This window comes from Xiphias gladius, chromosome 1 (genome assembly GCF_016859285.1).
Source record: "Xiphias gladius isolate SHS-SW01 ecotype Sanya breed wild chromosome 1, ASM1685928v1, whole genome shotgun sequence".
Lineage (NCBI taxonomy): Eukaryota > Metazoa > Chordata > Actinopteri > Istiophoriformes > Xiphiidae > Xiphias > Xiphias gladius.
Window position 1 is genome coordinate 9,102,652 of NC_053400.1, and position 19,432 is coordinate 9,122,083.

The following is a 19,432-nucleotide window of genomic DNA, read 5'->3' on the forward strand; positions in this document are numbered from 1 at the left end:
CATTTAATTAGTTTTATGCCAATACATCATCTTGTATAACATGTTTGGAACATACTGTGAGCTATAACTGCAGTTTTAGATAATTTTCTTATAGCACATTTTTAATCTTTGAACACAAGCTAGAAAACTAATATCTCAATTTATTAATCCTTCTATAATAAAATATGGAATTCAAATTGCCTAAATAAAAATACTTTTATATTGACATGAATTTCCCATGCCATATTGAAATCAAATCACAGCAGAGAAAACAAAAGAGATGTATTGTATTTCCATGTATGCAAAGCACTGTCATTTGTTTTGCAAGGAGTTGGAAACGCATCTTCCATGCCAAAAAAATAAAAATGAAAAATAAGTTTATTATTTTATTATAAGTTTTGGATTTGAATTACACGGAGCCCCTGAAGGTCATGGTGTTCATTTTTTTGGAACTACCGTTCTGCATTACCTCACAATAAATCTTGTGTTCCCTCTCATAGATAGAATCTTGCTGAGCTGTATTATAATATCGTGTTAATGCAATATGTGCAGTATGTGTTAGACCACCAAAGGTCATGACCGCGGCACAAATGGGCACACTCTCAGCTAGGGATAGGTTCCAATAGCCAGTTCCATTTTAGTTCCAGTTCCAAATTGGTAAAATACCTGGATTTGTTGAGAGCCAATGCGGCCAATGTGTCCCTTATTTAATCTTTCATTCACGTTCTTTGTTTAGTCTGTTTTTCCTCTCTCTCTGACATATAGGCATCAGCAAAGAAAAAGACGACTGATGATGTATTCAAACACGTGAAAACTCACTGTTTGTTAATGTTAACACTGTTGTTAACAAACATGGTGAACCAGCTTAAACGTTCCAAAGTCAATGCAACAACTGCAGAATATCATTTTGCGGGATAAACGACAAGTCGTTTGTTGAAATATCTACCGTCCAACATGTGAATGCCCTACATCTCTTCACCACAGCAGAATGTCCGTGGCTTAAGTTGGTTAGTTAATCACCGTAGTATCTATTAGTGTCAGTCATGCTCATTTATTAATTTTTCCCTAAACCACAACTAAAATGAACAATTATGTTATTAATGTGATTAGAAGTAGATGGATTCCGAAATATTAAGTTTTACCTTTTGTTACACAAACCGAGCAGATTCATAATTGGTTTCAGATTTGATAAAAAGCTGAACCCTAACCCTACCCTCAGATGTGGCTGGTCAGTCGCAAATCTCTATCAATACAGCTTAAAATATAGATAAAGTAGATAGATACATACGCTCATACTAGCGCAGCTAGTTAATCCACTTCCCCAAACTGGGTTGAGAGTGACTACTGCCAAGGCTGATTGAGACAGACTGTAGCTGTTTTTGCAACTATAGTCATGGGACAATATACCTTTGGCCACTGCTCTTGCTGACTGTGGCTGTAGCCATGGCTCTGCTTTGATTGTTATCATTATGGTTGTGACACATTAGTTTATAATGGGTGTTACACTAATTATATGCAGGGGTTGTGTATGTGTGCAGGGAGGTGAGGTAGTTGTGCTGGCTGAGTGTTGCATTGACGCTACCGCATACCTGAACTCCTGTGGTGCATTGATAACATATCTGTCATATCTGATTGAAGCACCACAGGTTCAAATCCCCAGCGGCTTAACAAAGCTTTCTTGGACAATATTATTAGGAGCAGTAAAGAGGAGCCGCAGTACAGCTACTGTAGCCATGTATCTATAGCACCAGTGATTCAACCACAAATGGAGATGAGCCATAGCCCGAGCAATAACCATATCCACAGCCACATCTTCAACCACCACAGCCAAGCAGAACAGCTTTTTCTTACAGCCAGTGGCTGTACATTGTAGAAGTTCAGCCATTTAAAAGGATTAATAAGCAATTAATGCATATTGCAAGTGTCACATCATCTCTCCTTTCTACAGTATCTGCAGAGTGTTTCCCTAAACTGGCAGTGTATTATAAAAAAATAAAATATTTAAAAAAAACCCCAGAAAACAAAACTACTAGACCCAAAATTATTATTTTTTTGCACTGCACACATAGTCACATAGAGTTTTGTTGGCTTATGATGTTGATACATGTGATTTTTCCAACAAAATTCACATTGGGTGTAAAAAACGGCTCTTTCTGGTCAAATTTAGCTCGTTCCTATCGTCTTGGATTTGAAAGATCGGCTCAGGCAACTCCCCTGTCCCCTCCCTAACAGTGAGGTAAGAGACAAGACTCCGAGGTGTATTTCAACTGTTGTGATAGCAACCTGTGATAGCAGGCACTACGCCAAGCATAAGAAGCAGAACACTAGTGTTTCACACATAGCTACTTATGTTACCATTAGCAAGCAAGATAAGAGCTGAAAAAAACAATGCTTTACGTTAATGAGATTTACTCCTCTGCAGTGGCAGTCAACACAACATATGGGACCAGCGATAACTGTGCCCTATTTGGAGCTTAACAAGAAGTATTTAGGGCTGACAAACAGTACCGTTAACCGCGATAAACAGAAGGGCTATGGCTATGTATTGACACTCCCCCATAGACACCCACACCGGAAAGCCTGTCGTAGTAGAACTAGTTGCTCAGCTACAATACAGATATCCACAGTGGCTCTCTCAGAGGGACATAAATGCGCTTGTAGTGACTGTCAAAGCGCCCTCAAACTCTGTCCATGCATACACTGAACAGTGGTCACTCAGCCTCCACAGTGTCCCCTGACCCTCAATGTCACACACTACGTAGCCACGACGTAAACGCATACACAGGTGGGGCTAGTGCATGGATTCTGATAAGCCAACATGTAAGCACAACAAGGCCGTCTGTAGGTACACATAGGCACCTGCTTAACATAAGTATACAAGCAATCAAGCATACATTAATGCATGCATGAATAAAAGCACTCATACTACACATGCAATTACAGCACACAAAGATGCAGAAATACACTTGCTGGATGCACACACACATACACACACACACACACACACACACACACACACACACACACACACACACACACACACATTAACAATCAAAGAAAAAAAAGAAAAAGATGTGTGTGTTTGTGTATTTAGATATTATTTGGTGTGTGTTGAATCCAGGTATAACCAGAGAACATGGAGGAGAGAATATTTGTTCCCCAACTATTGCTCCTTTCATTAGAGAGAGGCAGTACATTCAATATCCAAATGAGTCAAACCTTTGTCCTCATAAAGCGACCCAGTGGGCTTCTGCTTGGTACTCAGCATTAAGGAGATTGCAGTTTAAGCAGCCGTGATGGACGAGTGTCCTGAGCATATAAAACTAAGCCGCTTCATGTCTCAGAAACAAGAGATCAGCTGCTTGCTTATGTGCCTCTTTGGCTTGTACTACATTTCCACCTAAATGAGAGCATTACTTGCATGTTGCTGCTGTTGTTGGACCATTCCCTGACTTTGACTTCAACTTAAATATTTCTTATAGACATCATACACCTTGGTGATATTTCACCTCATTTTGACTTCAGAAACTGCACATTTTGTTTTTTATGTAGTCCATTTGGATCAAACTTTGTAAAAACGATAATGCCGTTCACATTAAACTTCATTATGTTAATGTTTTTACCTGTAGTAAATCAGTGAGCAAAGAAGCGAGTCAATGTGTTTGTGATGATCAAATAAAAAGCTGATAAACTGGTCCAGTAGGCTCTCTGGAGATGAAGCCCTCATCAGTAGAGACAGAGAAGCTGCAATCCACTGAGTATCACCACTACAGTGTGTCAACAGCACTGTGAATCATTATGAATATCAGAGCAGTGTCACACTCCACAGCAATGAGAGCCACTTAGCCAGAGTGAAATCTCTCCCAGCCTCTAATATTCCCCTGATTGTCAGATGCTTTCAGGGACGGTGTCAGGTGAATAAAAGGCCATTCTCAATGATGCAACCACGTAGGACACACACAGAAGCACGTGTACAAGACAGACACGCACTGTGTACAAATATGTGCCATCACAACCAGTATTTAATATTATTAACAAGTATCAGAACACAACCCAAGAGGTTGTTAGTAATTGGTTCATGCATTCGAGGATTACAACAAATTGATCTTTTCAGCAGTGCGTATTGTTTTAATTGCCTTTCAACACAGATCCATGGTTAAATCTTTAAGCTTTGTTAAAATGATATTCTGTTACATTAATTTATAAGTCGTCGGCATCACTAATGCGTCAGAAAATGTGAACATTAATAAATACATGGCCTGAATATTATCATTGAAATCCTTTTTTTGAAACCTGCTGTCTCTGATTTGTTGTTAAGGAACACATTGAGATATAATGATAAAGTAAAGAAGGCTGTATGGTGTATTGTTTTTACTTTTGGGTGCACAAAAACAAAATAAACACTCTGTATGATGTATCACTTTGCGTGAGTTAACAAGAAAAGGGTAGATAATGAGGTTATCATGCAATAAAGAGGTACTACTTGGTAACTACTCAGTAGGATGTATCGCCTAACTTTTGAGCACAAAAAGAGCTGGGCTTGAAATGGAAAGATTCGAATCCCTGGACCAGCAGTGGGGGAAAGCGAATGAACATCCACGGCTGAAGTGCCCTGTAGCAAGGCACTTAAAACCCCAACTGCTCCCTGTGCGGTGCAGTTGTCCACTGCTCTGGGTGTGTGTGCTTACTGCTCACTGTGCTTAGTGTGTTTGCTTAGTGTATGTGTGTGTGTGTGTGTGTGTGTGTGTGTGTGTGTGTGTGTGTGTGTGTGTGTGTGTGTGTGTTCACTGCTTACGGATGGGTTAAATGCAGAGGTCAAATTTTATGCGTGTGTAAAAACATGTGTTGGAGTCATTAGGGATTTACTTATCCACAGCTCATCTACTGTCAGGTCGTGCTTGAATCTTCCTAACTCGTTCCTTAGTTATTATGCACAATTTTGTTGACCTCGTTTAATTTTGTTTAAAAGAGTAACCCTGGCTAATTACAACTAGTGTCTGATTTTCATAGTTTTTGCTGTAATTTCAGTTATGATAATGCTGTGCTCAACAGAGTGTTTGCTGAAATCTGGAAACACAGTGACATCACTACAGTGGGGTCCATAGGCCCAAAAAGGAAAAAAAAACAGGAAGTCAAATGACCAAACAGGTTAATTTTTTCTTCTATCTAAATTATCTTAACTTTGTCTCCTTTATCTTAATTGTATTTCCAGGAAAAACCGAAAGTGAGTCCCTCATTGTACAGGAAAACTTTGTGCATGCAAAGCTATGGCAAGTACGGATTCTGCATAACAGTCTGCGGGCTAGGGTTTTTTTGATCCCCTCTGACTTCTTTTTAACATCTGATCATCTGTCATCTGATCTGAATCTTATTTAATTTGATTATTTGGAAACTGGAGGGGAGGGACTTCCCAGTTTGTGGCTTTAGAGGTAATTGGTAAATGCCGCAGTATCAGATATTTACAGTAACTGTTTTTTATAATAAACCGTGAATAAGGAAAATGTACATGCACATGACATTTTATCACAATTTCATATCAAGCACTCAAATTTTTGCAAGAACTACTATATCAAGACTGACTAATGAGTGAGTGAGTGAATAAGTTAAGGGTTTGTCATGAACGCCCCCATTTTGTATTTGTAAGCAGTATAAAAACTATTCAGAAATGGTCTTTTACCCAATAATGTAGTTGTAAACATTTGTAAGGACAATTTAAAGTGTTTATTAATGTCTGTAACTCCTCCTATGATGCATTGATAACTGGTACATAAAGAGTTAATGAATATCCGATAACCCAGTATAACATAGCATAACATAGTTGTAATTATATATACAGTAGTTACATGTCTTAAGTAGCTTTACATTTATGTAAATCAGCCAATATGTAAATATCTTATAAATGGTTATTCATATATTTATATAAAAAAAACCCTAAGGCCACATCAGAATAATTTAAGCAATTGTAAGTTTTCCTCAATGCTTTCTTATGAACTTTGAAATTGTAGGAAGCAATTATGAGCATATTTTATCCTGAAATTCACATTTGTTAACCCCTAGTGAAGCATGTTTAAATAATATGTTAACATTTTTGATTATTTCCAACACTATGAATTCAATATAAAATATCAATATCAAAATTGATGTATGGCTCTCATTAGAACCAAATATCCTTCTTTTTAGTTGTTTTTTAGGAGCTACTGCATGATGTAAATAGATCTTCAACTTTTGAGGCCCTCCACATTTTCCCAGTCTTACACGCTGCTTTTGGTATGTCTTAAGCAAAACATCTGTGTCCAGTTTAAGATTTATAAGATGGATGATATCAAAGAAGAAGAAAAATAAAAGAATAAAAGAGAAGAAGAATGAAAGGATGAAAGTTGATTGGAGGAAGCACTGAAAAAGCCTTGATGCCTTTCTGTTCAAGGCTACTACCAGCTTCAGTAGAGCTCTTTAGTAAACGTCCATTCATGATCGACAGAAAGACAGAGCATGTATTGTATAAACAATAACTACAATAGATACACCATTCAGCCACAACATTAAACTAACTCCAACTCACTATCTTTTTTTAATGTTGTGGCTGATCAGTGTATGTGGATGTTCTGATTTTAAAATTGGATTTGATTTTGAATCAGTTATACTGTCCAGCAACTTTTTCGATTGCTGATAATCCAGGTGTCTCCTGGGAATTAAAATATAGGAAAGATTTTGACAGGGAATTTAGTTATAAACAAGACATCCTATCCATTTTTTACTTAAAATACCTAATGAATGATATGATTGACCTGATAAACACATCAGACACAGCCATAGATTTGAATCACACATTAAAGTAATTTTTTGTCTTGTTTAAATAAAAAATGTTTGATTTTTCTCACTCCTCCTCTGAGTATAAACTGAGTATAGAATATTTTATATGTTTTACACATACATACATTTCCCCTTGAGGATGATAGATGGGACCATATTACACACTGTCAAATTCATTCATTTTCTTCAATTAAGCCCTTAAATCCATTTTGCTCCTTAAACTATTTGTTTTTATCAAATAATTTCTCGTGTCAAAATCGTTTCTTTTCCGATGTTTTCTCATAGACCCAAAGTATGTTGTTTACCTGTTTGGATTCATTTTTGGCCACATAAGAACTAAGAAGTTTTCTTACAGAAAAACTTACAGAAAAAGGTATTGCACAAATTGAAAATTCTGACCTGATGATAGCGCTAGGTGAAAACAAGTTATTATAGTTCATCCTCCAGGGACATGGATGTCTATTAGGATCCATGGTTGCCTTTGTCAAATGCATTTATTTGCTGAGCCCTTTCAGTCTGGACCAAAGTGGTGGACTGACCAACTTATAAATACTCAATGAAACAAACTTTCAAACACTAGCCAGAAATAAAATAAACCCGTCACAGTGTTCATGAATAGAAACCCAAGTGTTTTAATACATCTTAACGTGATACTATCAACATAATATACATATAATCATATAAGTTGTGTGTTACATGGTGCAAATCCCTAATAAAGAGTAATAGGATGGGTCACTTTCCCTTTTATTCAGTTGTTTCACGCAGCCAGTACTACATCTGACATGTTAGTATTTGATGATTTCTCAGTCCACACCTTGTGTATCAGTTCGCCCAGCACTATATTCTTCCTAGAGCATAACAAATCAAGAATGTTTTGATTAGTCATGTTCTTAGAATGTGGGTTTGGTTTAGGTTTCAAAATGACAAAATCCCTGTTTATTTACAACAAATGACTTAAGCTTCACAGGTCGTCAAACAAAGTCATAAGGGCTAACCTAAGATTTGCACATTAAAAAACATATGCTCATTTGCCCTTAATTTGAGTATTCTTTCTGCCATTTGCACCCATGATTAATGCACTGGAAGTATGCTGTTTTTGACATACTGTACTAACATTATACTTAATCGATTAATTATTATATATTAATGTACCTATGTATTAAAAACAGTTCCTACAATTAATGTTAATTTAAAACTTGTGGAATAGTAAATGTACATGTAATAGACATTTAAATTAAAAGTGTAAGTTTTAGAGGTATGCAAGTGTTCTTAACAGTATAGATAGGCTTCTAAACAATGTACTAACATTGTTTTGTATTGTTGAACGTCATTTTTCTCCCTCAGGCCTGCCAATCTAAACTTTTAATGTAAATCTGTACTTGCACAGAGCAGTAACTGACATGGTTCAGTCATCGCTGTGACAGTGGCACTAACAGCCAGACAAAGCCCTCTAGCGGCTGTAGTAATTATGACTCCATTGTGAGCAAAGAAGAAAATCAGGTGTCGTCATCTTTTTTAGATGGCAATGTCATCCGGTCAATAGTGTCACCAAATCAGAAAACGCTTATGTCATTATGTGTTGTTCTGGACCAACTAAATATTTTTTCATTTAATTTGGAGGACTAGTCGATCTCCTACCGACAGTCTTTAGCTAGGCTTAACCAAATAGTTTTTTCCCTACCTCATTCAAACTATTTTAGTTGCTCTGTAACCAAACCTTAACCCTAAAACTGGTAGATTAAAACAAACAAAAAAAGCCAAATTAATAATTTCTGACACTTCTCTACTGTTTTGGATCTGAATACATTAATGGCTCATTCAATGAAAAACAACCTGTTTATCATTGGAGGACTTGTTGATGTTCACATAGAAACATGTAGATTGATGGATAAAAATCAGTAAAAATGACATCTTTCATTAAATATGCACCAAATTCTCCAGTTGCTTGAAATCAGCTCAATAACAGCATTTCATTTCCATTGATGTTTGTTAATGAGTATTTTTGCTGTGCTTTAGGAATAACCATTGACTGGCAAATTTTGCTTTATTTTTGTGGTGTGAAAGTGACCTCAGTGCCCACCGATCGTAATGATAAGTATAGGTTAATTTACCTTGAACCCATAATACTTCATTATTAGTCTTCAATGTATTAAATTTTGTCAAACTGAAATAAGTTGATGAGAAAACAGTTTTGTTTTGTCACTGCAGAGTTTTTAAGGAAACAAAACATCAGAGCAAGAAGTTTCTTGCTGGTCGGAGCTCTTCTTGTGGTTGGTTATCTCTTTAATGATTCGAAAGACCACAAAAACATCTGCCTCCAAGTAGATGTGAGAAGCAATGGCAGTCAAGAAGAGACACACACAACAGAGGCCCCCACTGTACACTCCTGCCTAAAATATACATTATCTGTTGCCAACAAAACAAACTTCGACTCCCTTCCTAGTGGTAAAAGAGGATTTCTCTATTGTCAACACTGTCGCCATTTTCCCATGCTAATGGGCAATCCTGACAAATGTGGAGGACCTAATGGATATGCAGAAGTCCTCCTTCTATAGGTCATTCAATGCTCCCCTGCGACTGCCGTGAGTTGCTGCACAAAACCTGGGCTAAAGAGAGGTTACACAGTGGTGTGCTCATCTGTAGGATCTTCAACTTAGGAACGATGGATGCTGGTTTTGAGAAAGACGGACTGAATAAACTCCTCAGGATGGAGCAACCTGAGTAAAAAGGCATTCTCCAATCGGACTTAAGTGACTCACTCTACAACCTCACCTTGAAGCAGATACTCTTCCTGGAATGGATGGAAAGAAACTGTCCACGTGCTCGCTTCCTCCTAAATGGTGATGATGATGTCTTTGTCCACACTTGACAATATGGTCTCCAAAACCTTAAGGACAATGATGGAAGCAAGCGCCTCTTTCCTGGCCATCTAATCCAGAATGTGGGGCCCATTAGATCATCACAGAAGAAGTATTTTATTCCAATTCATGGAGACTGCAGGACTGTCCTTTCCCTCCAGCAAAGTAGATGAATATGACCCTTGCTTTTAGAAAGATGTTCTACTTTATCTTACATTTATCTAATATGGCAGAGAGTATATGACCCTGATCTGATATGTGGTACCTAGAAGCACAGTTGGAGGAAGTGCAAGTGGAGACAGAGCTTGTTGGTGCTAATGTAAACCTAGTGGCCACTTTTATTAGGTACACTTGTACAATTTAATGCAGTCCAGGACAACAATAGCTCTGCCATAAATGCTACCTCTACAAAGCTTAAAGTGCTCAGTTTTTGTTGACACTGTCGGAAAGACTTTAAATCATCTACATATTATTATTGAAGTTGTAATTTGTGATGGTGTTGCACTGGACTATTTTATAATAAAAAGTATGAATGAAAAATATTAGAAACACCCATAATGCCTTAAATTGCAGTAATTATTAAGTACAGTCCTGGATGAAATTATTGGCACCCCTGAATTTTAAGTACAGAATTTAGTAAATGCTTTGATATAGTGAAATAAAAAAATACAGACATAAAATGTATGCTTGACACAATTATTGGCAGCCTTTTGATGGTTTTAAATTAGTTCCTCAAAACAAATTAAAGACTCACCTGCACTTAATTTTTTTGTGTTCACATGACTTGAATTAACCAATGAATGATGGTTCTACTGGATAAAAAGGTGATGATTGTTTCTAGTTTCTTTTTCACAACGGCAGAGACAAGAGTGCTGTCTGAGAGCATCAGGAATGCTGTTATCAAAAAACACAACAATTCCAAAGGCTACAAGGCAGCCGTCAAAGATCTTGAAATCCCTGTTTCGACAGTTGGTAATGTTATCAAGAAGTTTCCCAGTCGTAAAACTGTTAAGACATTTCCAAGACGTGGTGCTAAGAAGAAACTCAATGAGAGTAGTCTGCAAAGGTTGGTGCGGATTGTAGAAAAAACACCACAAAGACATCTAAAGAGCTTCAGGATGATCTGGAGCAATCTGGAGGGGTGGTTTCAGCCCGTACCATACACCGCACACTAAACCAAGTAGGGCTCCATGGGCGATGGTCAAGGAGGAAACCACCATTGAAAGAAAGGCACAAAAAGGCAAGACTAATCTTTGCAACAACTTTATAGATAAGCCACAGTTTTTCTCGGATAATGTTCTACAGACAGGTGAAACCAAAGTACAGCTCTTTGGGAATGAAGTGCATCAGTTTGTTTATAGGTGACAAGATGAAGCCCATAAGGAAAAGAACACCGTACCAACAGTAAAACATGTTGGAGGTTCTATCATGCTGTGAGGCTGCTTTGCTGCCACTGGTACCGGAGGCACTGAATGTATCAAATAAATTATGAAATCAGAGGATTACCAAGGTATTTTAGAGCCAAATGTTATACCCACTGTCGGAAAACTAGGTTTTAGGTGAAGGTCCTGGATCTTACAGAAGTGCAACACCACAATAGATACTAGTAACCAGAAAACAAAATATGTTCATGTGTTAAATGTTAATATGTTAAAGCAGCTGTCTAAATGTAAGAACTAAGTAGAGATAGCGGACTTTCATTGATGATTTCTCTTCCATTTGATTACTAGCCATTTTTTTAAGCCTATAGTGTATGTCTTAGGATAGGTTTTGCAGCCTAAGCACACATTTTTTCAATAGCCTGCTATTTCCTTAAATATTAGTAAGAATTCTAGTTTACTAAATCATGCATGAGAGACTGTGTACTGTACAGTATACAGAAAACAGCAGCTGCACAGTCTTCCCTGCCCCCTTGCTAAAGCACAATGAGCAAGCCGTATCTTTGCCTTAAGCTATGGTGCTTCACCCTAGCAGAAGCTCATATCTAATAGAGCCCAGTTATAATACATTGGGTGTCAGCTTTTATCTTTCTCCCCCTCCTTCTCCACCTCTTTATTTGGCTTGCAGTGTGCTTGAGAGCTTTGTATCCCATGGTTTAGATGGCCTGCACAATGGTAGCTTAGAAAACTGAAGTTTAACTGGCAACAGTCTCCCCCTGATCTCTCCCAAGTAATTGCTTAAGGACAGTTAGAGAAACAGCAGTCAGATTCTCAGGGAGAAGAGACACCTGAATTGGTAGCAGTTTGGATAAATTGTCTGCACAAATTTACACCTGTAGGCGTATTTCAGACGAGTTTGCCAGTAAGGGCCAACTGCCCTGGTGAGTGGAAGGTCAGCGTGTGTGTCACCTCAGATACCCCAACACAGCAATCCATAAATGGAGGAGAAGAGGTAGAGTATTTCCCCTTTCAGTTCGGCGGTGAAAATTCATCATACATTTAAAACTAAGATCCAGGCCAGCTAGGGCCTGGATCTTAGTTTAACTGTTAATAACATGCCACATGTTAAGTGCTTTTAACAGAAGTACCCTTTGTGCGGGCAATTTAGTAATGCTGGCCTCAGTTGGCTGTTGCTGTGTGTGTGAAACTAGGTCTACACTACAACAAACCATACTCTTTTTTTTTTTTAACTTAATCTTTTGTTTTACTTCAAATTACTGTAAATAACATTTTAAGTATACAGTGGTATACAGTGAAATTTTTTTTAAAAACTCTGGAGAGAGATCTTACAGAAACCTTGGACTATGTTAAAATTGTTTTCAAAGGCAAACTCGGCCTTCTATGTTGCATCCATCAGCACGACGGTGTCAACAGCTTAGAGCACTGCTCAGCTGTAAATGACACTGGCAAATACTACATAAGCCTATTCAATACGAAGGTGCCATAACACCTACCTAATGAAGTAAGAAACAAGGGTGTGAAAATAGAATTATTTTCTGCAAATGCAGTCCCCAGCAGTGGTTGAAGATTATAGACACGTGATTGTGTTATATATTAATCTCATATTACCGATCCGTAGTAGTTTTGCTTTATCCTGGTTTGGTTCGGAAGCATTATACAAAGCAGAAATGATTATTTAAAATCTTAAAAATGGGCATTTAAAACTGCTATATTTGTTCACTGTCGTTGTCCCATCGCATTGTTTTCAGCAGCAGCAGACAGCATTTTTCAGCACAAAAACTATAAAAACCCACTGTATTTTACAGTGTCAGACACAGTTTGCCTCAAGGTGGTGAACAAAGTGAAGCATTTAGCAGCTGAGGATTCGGAATTTTTTCTCAGGAGCTAGTGGAGACCAAAACAGAGCTAAAAGGAGAATGAATATCAGACTTACATTTGCCAGGAGGCCATGAAACATGACAAAAAAAATTCTAATGTAACTGTATCTACTGGATGTGTAAATAAGCAACTGTTTGCTAGGTCATCATACCAACTTAAAAGGCGATTGTATGTCAGTGCAGTGTTTACGGCTGTTTCCACTGCCACCGAGTTGGCAAAAAAATTCTTCTTTGAAAGTTTAATAAAACTCATAATTTCTTGACTTTCTCTGTTTTCACAATTCACTAGCTGGCAAAGGTGGATGCTGAAAAACATCTGGCAGAGAAGGTATCATCAATATTTTTGGATTCTGTTTCCTACCTAACATGGCTGAAAATTTCTGTCTCCATTGAATTTCTATGAATGAAGTAAAAAATACTTACCTCAACACGTCCCTTCGAATGTCATAATACATTAAATACCATGATATAACCCAGTCAAGTGTACTACTACTGCTGTTAGTAAGAAGGATAAGTAAAGGTTCCATATTCAATGGCTGGCTTTTAACATGTTATACAGTAAGCTGGCAACTGCAGAGGAAATATAGTGCACCGAAGTAAGGTCCCTTCAAGCAGTTTTAATAAATAGTATAAGCTGTAGGAGACATGCAGATAAAATGTGCACATGCGGGAGAGGTTAACAGTTGGGAAAGCATAGAGGAAGTGAGGTAAAGTGATCAAGAAGAACAAACTTTAGATGCACAGAGGCTTGCTGTTTTGGCTGTAATTGTGTCAAGTGAACTGTATGTTTTTCTACTTGCAGGCCATTTAGCATACAGTAAATAAAAAAGTAAAATAAAATGAATCATCTGACTTTCCACCGCTGGCCCCATCTAACTCCTCATCCCTCTATCTCTGACCACATGGAGCCTGCCAGGAAAAATGGGTATATTGTTTCATGCTTGAAGGTAAAATGTGATCTCTCTGTCAGAGGTCCAGTAATCCCTTAAGCCTTGTCTGTTTGCAAAGTCCAATTTAGCTGTCTCTTAATGTAATTAAATTGTGCTGATGACCCTCAGAGCACTGGAACTGCACCGTATTTGAATGCAAATCCTCCACTGGATGTTTGTGGAAAAAACTGAATGTTATTTAATCCTGACTTTCCATTTTTTTCATCTGTGTGCGTAAAGCTCATTTAACAAAGCCTGTTTGTGTTGTGTTGGCACTATCCCTTCCATTCCTCCCAGAGCAGGAAGATCATTGGAAAGCAATACTTGGCAAAGCCAACTCCATCACATCGATTTTACACAACCTTAAGTACAATATGCCCCCTGAAAACAAGGGGTATTCTGTCTCTTGAGCGTAAGTACGTGAACATACCTTGATTGGAATGTTAAAGCAGTGCGAGCTAAGCTTTGCCATCCTGCTCAGTGTTGGGGTCACATGGTATTTGGCATGGGACATGGGTATCCCAGCAACTATTATAGCAACCGCTGTTCCACATTCAGTGCTGCCTTCCCCGGTTCCCCTTAGGGAGCAGAGAAAATCTTACCGAGGGCCCCTGGGATACCCTGAAAAGGAAAAAAAACAAAAACAGTATTTTTCATGCATGGGTATCAGGTGCCTGCATCACCGTCTCTCCGTACTCTTCCAGACCTGGGCCATGTCAATTGGATTTAGAATGGAGCTGCTCTGAGGCAAGTGCAAGGTCATGTGGTTTTCCATTAACATTAATGCCTGGGGTTATGCCATGAGAGCCTTGCAACATAATCTGTTTTCCCTGCCATCTGATCCTTCTGGCCAATGGCTTCCATATGCCAATCTATACAAATAGATTTTATTTTTCACTTTCCTGTTCCAGCAGAGGACAGGGTTAAAAAAAAAGAAAAAGAAATACTCTATAAAAGTTTGTAAACTGTTGAAAAAAAGTGTGCACTGTTACATATTTATGGATAGCTTTAAGAAATAATGGTGCTTGAACAAGAAAACTGTTTCATATAAACTGTAAAATTCAAAGTTCATAAACAGAAAGTAATGGAATTTTTATTTTTCAGTTTCTTGTGTTGTACTACAAAGGCTACTTTGTGTGGTTCAGTGCGAGGGGGGTGCAGCCACATATCACATTAAAGCTGAGCTGAGGCTAAGGAGTTACTTCACTGAACTGTTCTTCACTCTCAAAAACTTAAGAGCAGCTGATCTTGTTCTGTCCAGAAAACTATGAAATAAGAAACACGCATCCAAAAGCAACTATACAGTGTGAGAGGATGGATAAGAGGAGGAGAGGGAAGATGCTGACTGAAACAAAAAAAAAAAAGGAAAAACATATGCTGTGCTCTTTCTTTCAACTCAGTAGAGTTGAAGATGCATCTTTTGAAGCCACTGACAGGCAGACAGGGTTAGGACTCCTACTGAGCAGCGGAGCATGGCTTGGCCATCCTGCTGTTTGAGGGGGCTTTCAGGTTGCCCCTTTCCATAATGCCATGCTGGGTAACATTAAAAACTCCAAAGGAAATAAAACAGAACAAGGCTAGATCACCAGGTGGATCCAACAGTGAGGCTGGTTTTTGAAAATGTCTTTGAAGACTGTAATGACAGATGCTGCCTCTTAACGCTGTCAGTCTGTCCCATGCTATGTCACCGCGCGAACCACAGCTGGCTCAAAACGCTCTGTGGATGTGAACACTAAAGGTTTCATCTTTGGGAAGACAGTTTCATAAACACACAGTTTTCTGCCCATATCTGATTGTTTTGAATGACTGACTATATCTATTTTAGGATGGAGCCCATATCCAGTAGCAATACAAACTAATAGTGATTTCAAAAAGATATCTGTTAAGATCTCACATGTACTTCTGTGATTTTTCTACCTCTCCCAATTGTACTGAATACATATCGGTTGCAGTGTGTGCTTTTAAATTCTAACTGATTAGAAGCATCAAAATGCCAGCTGAGACACAGTTGGCAGGACACCTCTCCTTAGCAGTGCATGTATTGTAACCGTGTTCCTCCATAATTATTGTGAGCAGGTCGGCCTCAGCAGTACACAGCCATGCCAGCTTTGATTAAACTCAGCACTTGGCTCCTTGCTCACTATGACATTGTCCTTGCTGTCACTGTCCTCGTACTACTATTTGTCTGACACTGAATTTTCAGGCATCTCCGCGGGCAAGATGCCTCCCCATGGGAGCACCGATTAATTAGGACTGGACTGGTCATCAAATATTGCTTAATAACAGCAACATGACTGACTAATATGGAGCCAAACCTGACATGTTTGTTCTGACTCCAACAAACTGAAAGAAAACTTTTTTTTTTCCTTTGACTTTTAGCCCAAAACTGGTAGGATTCAAAGAGAGTGTAACAGAATTTCTTCTTACATAAACTAATTACTTTTCAGTTGGTTAGGTTTAAATCACACAGCGTCAACGGATTGAGCAGTGCACTGCAGGGCCTCGGTTACGTTGTAACTGTTGCTGGATGAAATCTACATTATGTAATGCATTACCCACAACATGCATGTATAGTTTGTAACGGTTTGCTCTCCTGTAATCACTGGTGCCTTACCCTCTTTCAAATTTAATTATCTGGTTAAACCGGAATAGACTGTACTATTGTCTGTCTACTGCAATTTGAAAAAATAGCCTGATTGACAAAAATAGTTTGTGAAATGCTTGTAAAAGTTTATCTAAATAATAATTTATCTATACTACACATCTTGATAGTTGTATTATGACAGAAATCAGGGGTTTTTAACAGGAATAAATGATATACAGTTCCAGTCACTTCATTCAACAATACTGGAAGGAGAAGTAAGAAAACATCATAATTTCTTGTGCTCTGCAATATGCAATGTCCAGTTCCTAATGTCCACTGCTGACCCTGGGAGGTTGCATAGTTTGCGAGCATGATATCATCTCCAATCATACAGTTTCACTAGATGCTTCTTCGTTTATGCTTTAATTTTACATGCATTTCTATTTATTTCCTAACACAGCAGCCTAGGGTGCAATCACTCCACTTAACAGTTTCTCGGTTTTTCAGCTTAGGCCTACTGTGCCAAGGTATAAACGACAGACAAGGTGAGATATATCGGCCTTTGTTAGGAAGCTGATACGTTACACCATCTACTCCCATGTTTCTTTCAGCCTGACAGAAAGAAACTTTGTAGAATTAATTTCATCAGACAGCACTGATGTGTTGCATAAGCAGTATGATTTTTCTAATGTCACTGCCTCTGTATGAGTCTGTTCATATCAAAAGTGATGTTCCTGTCAGAGGGCTTGTCTTCACCACTGCAAACAAATCAGAAAGCAGAGCGCCTAAAGTATTAACAACCAAAAATGCATGTAAGTTTGAGATTTGTAGCCATCTTCCACTAGGCTAGAAAGGCTACAATCGCCAAGTATAGACAGGAAGAAAAGGTGATAAAACCGTGGTTCTCATCAAGGAGAACTTTTCCGGTCTCACAAGCAAAGCAATGATAATAAATGCCAGCGTTCAAGGTTGCTTAAGTTATTATTCGCTCAACAAGGAAAAATTATGCAAGATGGGCTATTGTTAGCACAACAACACTGTATATTTCATTATTCTCTAAAAATGGTCACTTAATATCTGTGAGTATAAGTGAATCTCTATTCTAGTGAGCTCCTTAAAACAGAATAATGGGTTTTTATCAGTTCCTTAAAATTTGCCACTTTATTTATTTATCTGGTCATTGACAAACGGTTTTCAGATTTCTGCTGCCACAAAAATGTCTATCTACTTTCCCAATGTTAAACAGCTGTAGGAAAGCTTGAACAAAAGGCCATGTGAAGGTCAAAATGTAACTTAAGAAATTTTACGTTTTCTTTGTGGAACTTTTGCATCTGGGACTTGACTTTCTGATAAAACATCTACTCTCTACACTCCTCAGTATAGTTTGTTTCTGGAGCCTGATGTTACTGCAGTGAGTTCAGTTTAGGAAAAGGTTTCGTCTGAATACTATCTGTGTGACCTACAATATTGTACAGGAACCATGCCATTCTCCGCCCCTATTATGGTCATGGATATTATTCTGAGTGGGATTCCACACGATTATTCCCAAAGGACAAGCCCTGCCTTAGGAGCTGCAATCCGTCCCTGCAGACTGAAGCTAGCGTACCCATTATCAAATCAGACTTGAACCCTTCCCCTGTCTGCCGGGGAGACATGTTGAATGGATATCATTGTGCACTCCTGATACTTCCATCACTGTAATCCCTCTACAAAGTGCAGGCACTCTTAGCGGAAGATGAAAAGAGCAGAGGAAAGAGTGGCCTATTCACCATCTGTGTCACTGCAGAGGGCACAAGGAGGGAAGTCGGTGGAATCAGTGGCCTGAGCCGTCAACTCCTCAGCCCTCCCCCAGCCAGAAAAGAACAAAAGATTAAGCCCTCCTGCTATCCAGAGTGATAACAAGCTGTCAACTCCTAAAATGTAATCTGCTGACTCTGGGAGGAAGTGGTGGTGTCAGTGGAGTGGGCCGCCAGCTGATGCTTATCTTCTGAATGGCGTGCCATTGATGGAGAGAGCTGTGGCCCTGCTGGCAGGTACACAAAAGACACTTCTGTCTGCCACCAAACAAAGAGGTCTGCATGAGCAAAGGAATCCATACTGAGCCAATTTTCCACATATTTATATACATATATCCCCTTCAGACCTCGTCTCTCTCTCTCTGATGTGAGCCACAAAGAAAAGGTGATGGGAATGATAAATGACATGAATAGCAGCCAATAGACTGGGGATAATAAGGCATTGCCCCTGACAATTCTGACAAGTGATGGGAGGCTCCCCTCTGTCAGCTTGTCTCTCGAGCCCTTCCATTCCTCCTCGGCCACAGATTGTTAAATGTAAAAGCCATATTGCTGCCAATACCAAGTCCTAATGCACACTTCAGTAGGTAGTGAGTCTGCAATATGGGAGCTGTCACCAGGCGACAGCCAGTAAATCAATCCAACCTGGGCATTATCCAGCCTTTTAACAAAGGGATTTGCCATACAGCTAATTGCCCGCACCCACTGTATCTCGCTGTCTCTCATCAACCTTATGCCCTCACACCACCCCCACTCTGTTTCTCCCAAATGTTACAACTCCAAAATTGCTTTTAAATTACTCAACAGAGCTGCCAGATGGCTAATAAAAAATGCAGGGCTATCTTTGATCATATTAGCTATTGATATTGACCATGCAGATTTTTTTCTTTTTCTTTTTGTCAGATTTGCATGGGGGATATGTCTCCATCCCATTCCAAAAGCCACTTACAATCTCAGTAGTTATGGCGGAGAGAGGGATTTAGTCACACAGGAGCTATTTCAGGCTGTTTACAATTTGATTTTAGAGCAGGGCCAGGGCGTTTTCCCTTGTGGATTTGGGGCTATTGATCCTAAAACACCAGTCATATGATATGACATAGACACTCTTAGTTGTTTTCTGGACAGATTAGTGAGAAAGAAATGACTTTGACCTAGAGCTATTTTGGACCCCTTGGAGTCACTCAGGCTGGTTTGATGGT

The 19,432-nt window shown here is 38.8% G+C and overlaps 1 protein-coding gene across 1 annotated transcript in view; it reads left to right on the forward strand.

The window, feature by feature from the left end:
- Positions 1-19,432, forward strand: part of LOC120794058 (carbohydrate sulfotransferase 8-like) — a 160,410-nt gene that overhangs the window by 39,605 nt on the left and 101,373 nt on the right. The window lies entirely within an intron of this gene.